The sequence below is a fragment of the Vombatus ursinus genome, unplaced genomic scaffold, assembly GCF_900497805.2.
Source record: "Vombatus ursinus unplaced genomic scaffold, bare-nosed wombat genome assembly UNPS02014961.1, whole genome shotgun sequence".
Taxonomy (NCBI): Eukaryota; Metazoa; Chordata; class Mammalia; order Diprotodontia; family Vombatidae; genus Vombatus; species Vombatus ursinus.
The window spans coordinates 2,423,382-2,427,253 of record NW_020954739.1 but is presented as its reverse complement, the minus strand read 5'-3'; positions in this window follow the sequence as shown (position 1 = coordinate 2,427,253).

Below are 3,872 nucleotides of genomic sequence, written 5' to 3'. Positions count from 1 at the left end.
CTAAGACATATCCTCCTGGGCTTGGGCCCTTGTGTCTCAGACAACATCCCCAGTGCTGTGGAAGAAGGTTTTCAGTGAGCTTTTCATGTCAGATGAAGTCAACCTGTCTCCCTCTTGACCTGTGCAGGACACAGTATGGAATTATGAAAAACACACTGACCTAATTACCAAGAGCCCTGAGTTCTGATTCTACCACTTTCTACCTATGTGACCCTGAGAAAATCAGTTAATCTTCTTGAGCCTCAGTTTCCTAATTTATAAAATGAAGAGGCTAGACTAGATCATCTTGAACATCCCCTTCAGTTTTGCCAGTCTAGGATTTTGTGACCTAAATTTAAGACATGTCTCAATCACTCAAGCTCTCTGGGTCTCAGTTTCATAGAATCATGAAGGAACTTCAGAGATCCTCTAGTCTAGGGGGGAGATCTTAACCTTTTTTGTGTCATGGACCCCATTGGCAGTCTGATAATGCCTAGCGGTTCCTTCTCAGAATAATATTTGTTTCATTCATAATTGAAGAAAATGCTAAATTTCAGTTAGAAATTATAGTGAAAATAAAAATGTGGGGTTTTTTTCCTATCCAAGTTCATGGACTCCTGGTTAAGAGCTTCTGATCTAGCCCATCTGAATAAGAATCCCCTGACAAATGGTTATACAACACCCCCTCCCAATTTGATTTCCCCATCTATAAAATCATGATTCAATTTAACATATATTAAGCATTAATAAATGTTTTTTGAATGAATAAGATTTACTGATAGGCTCCAAGAATACAAAGATGAAATCATATACAACCCCTTCCTTTAAGGAACTTATAGTCTAATAGGAGGAGTGAGATATGTTCATAAATAACTACAGTACATATAATAGGCTCGGACGTGATAAAATACAATGACCCCTGATAGATTCGAGGAGAGAGGAGGTATAATTCTAGCAAGGGGAATCATGGAAGCATTTTGAAGGAAAAAGTATTGAAGCTGGGACTTGAAAGTAGAAAAGATTTCAAGGAGTGGGAAATGAGGCAGGGAGCCTATCCCAGGTAAGGGGTGGGGTGGGGATCAGTATGTGCAAATACGGAGATTTAGAAGTTGGCAGGACAAGGACAGGGAGTGGCAAGGAGTCCAGTTTAGCTGGAACAGAGAATGAGTGGAAGGAGGCAATGTGAGTCGAGGCTAGAAAGGCAGATGGGAGCTAAAGTGTGTTTGCCCTTGGTGGCAGAGAAGCCTGGAAGGTATTAACTGCATTATTATACCTTGATGGGCCCCAGGGAGACCAATGGGTTAAAACTGTCTTTTTTAAGCTGATTTGGTGGCAAGGGCAGTTTCAGGACACCTGTGCTCACATTCAAGTCATTTATAAATCATATGACCTCTGCCAAGATACTTCCCCCTCAGTGAGCCTCAGTTCCCTCACCTGTAAAATGGGGATGATATTTCTTGTACCGATTACCTCACAGGGCTATTTTAAAGTGCTTCGTAAACTTTAAGGTCCTGCAGAAGTTAAGTTATTATGATTTGACTACATCAGTATTCCCAGTTAGGTGCCTCAGATTTCTCTGTGCTGTGTTCTCCCATTACCTTGCCCTTTTTCACTGGACAGCTGGGCTTTGTCCCCAGAGACCTGTGGGGAGAAATCTGACCATCTGAACCTTAAAATGCCTTTGTGAGCCTGTCTGGCCATCTCAGCCATTGCCCCATGACCCAGTGAAGAGTGAGAGGAAATGGGGACACCATGTAGCCACAGAGCTGGGCTCTCACAATAAACTGGGGTTTCTCAGTTGGGGAGCCAGGTTCAGGGAGTTGGAAGTCAGCCAGAGATGGGGTCTTGAAAGTGGGAGGTCTATGGTTGGCTCTGCCTTCAATTCTAGCTCCCTTGCCCATGCCCTCCCTGAAATATCATTAGCTCAGTCAGCAATCAGATTCTACCTCAGAGAATTCCCTGGACATTCATCTTTCCCCAGGCCAGGCTTGACCAAACAAGGCCAAGGAGTGAACCTGGGCCATTTCCTGTGGGAGGGATACCATTCCCAGTGTATTTCTGCCTAGGCTGTTCACTGACTTGGGTTTCAGGATAGCCAGTGAGTCACAGCCCTGGACACATCTAGGACAGTCTGGCAAAGCCAGGCTTCAGGGCCCTCTTCTCTCTGCTGGTACCCTCACCCTCCCACTCACTTAGGCTTTATCCTGCCCATAGCTCCCCTGGACCCTGCCATGGCCCACCCCAGGCGGCTGCAGAGTATGAAATAGGGCACAGAGCTTATCCACAAATTCACTGTGTAGACTTGGGTAAACAACTTCCCTTCTAATTTATAGAATGGAGGTGATAATCACCGCCCTGCCAACCTCACAAGGCCATGGTAAATATCAAATGAGATAAAGTATGTAAAAGATCCCTATGAGACAGCAAAGCACTGCACAATTCAGAAGTATTGTGACAATCAAAAGCCCTACCTTTTGCCACCTACCCTCGGACTCTGTTCCAGCTCAAGACTCATCTGAGTTCTGTCCTCTGCAGTCCAAAGTTGTTCTCCTTGTCTAAGAGAACAGAGGTAAATAAGAACTGAGCAAAGCTGCCTTCTCTCTGTCCTTAGTTACTATGGTCTTATCCCTACCCCACCCCCATCCACAGTACTATCCCTTATTTGATCCCAATCAATTTGATCCCAATTTATTCCCCAATCCTACCAAGAAGGGGGAAAAAGACCCTTCTTGCTATCATTATCTTTCCTCACCAGCCTCAGTTCCTTCTATACTTCGGTTCCCCTGACACTATTTTTTTTTAAAGAGGCAGTTGAGGTTAAGTGACTTGTTCAGAGTCATCCAGCTAGTGAGTATCAAGTGTCTGAGGCTGGATTTGAACTCAGTTCCCCTGGACTCTATACACTGAGTCACATATCTGCCCCATCCCCCAACACTATTCTTACATTCTCCATTACCCACCATTGCTGAAATCTTCTAGGTGTGTCTTTCTATATCTAAGGTATCTGGTTATTTCTCTGGGCCTCCGCATCAGAATCTTCCAGTTTGTTTCCCTTTGCATGTTCACAATTTCATTCTGAGTCTTCCTGGGCTAACTTCCCCTGCGGAATTTTGGCCCATGTGATCCCATCTATTCTTCCTCTGAACTCTTTGAAATCTGTTTTCTCAAAATCTAGGGTGCAGGTCAAAGAATTCATTCAAGAGGCTTTCTTCTCTTCCATCACAAACTCTAAGAGGGAGTGGTCAATTTCTCTTAAGGGTCCCAATCATTTTTGTGCACCAGCAACCAATTCCTCCCTATTGGTGAGAATCAGATAAAAATAGAATCCCCCTTTTAGATTCTTCCACCTCTTAACCGATGAAATTTCATTGATATAAAACAGGAAATTATGACCTGTTCTATTTTGCTTTTAACAGAGAAAGAAAGAAAGTTAAATAATTAAATTATTAAATTAATCCATCATCACTATTGTAGGAGGCCCTGGGACAGAATTTTATAGCTAGAAGTGACCTCAGAGAAAAAATTGTTAGAGCTAGGATGACTCTTAGAACATAGAACGTCAGAGCTGAAAGGAACCTTAGAACATAGAAAATCAAAACTGGTGAGGACCATATTATCATACATTTAGAGCTAGAAGGGACTTTCACTTCCATCAACTCTACCCCCATCTCTCACTTAAAATAAGGAAAAATAGGCACTTAGAAATTGAGTGATTTGCCAAGAGTTACGCTGTAAATGACTGAGGCAGGATTTAATCCTAGGCCTTCCTTAGAATCTTGAATGTCAGAGGTGGGAGGGATGTCTAGTCCTATCTACCAGTCCAAACCCATTTTATAAATGATGAAGGTCTCAGATAGGGGAGGTGTCTTGCCCGGGATCAAACAACCAGTCAG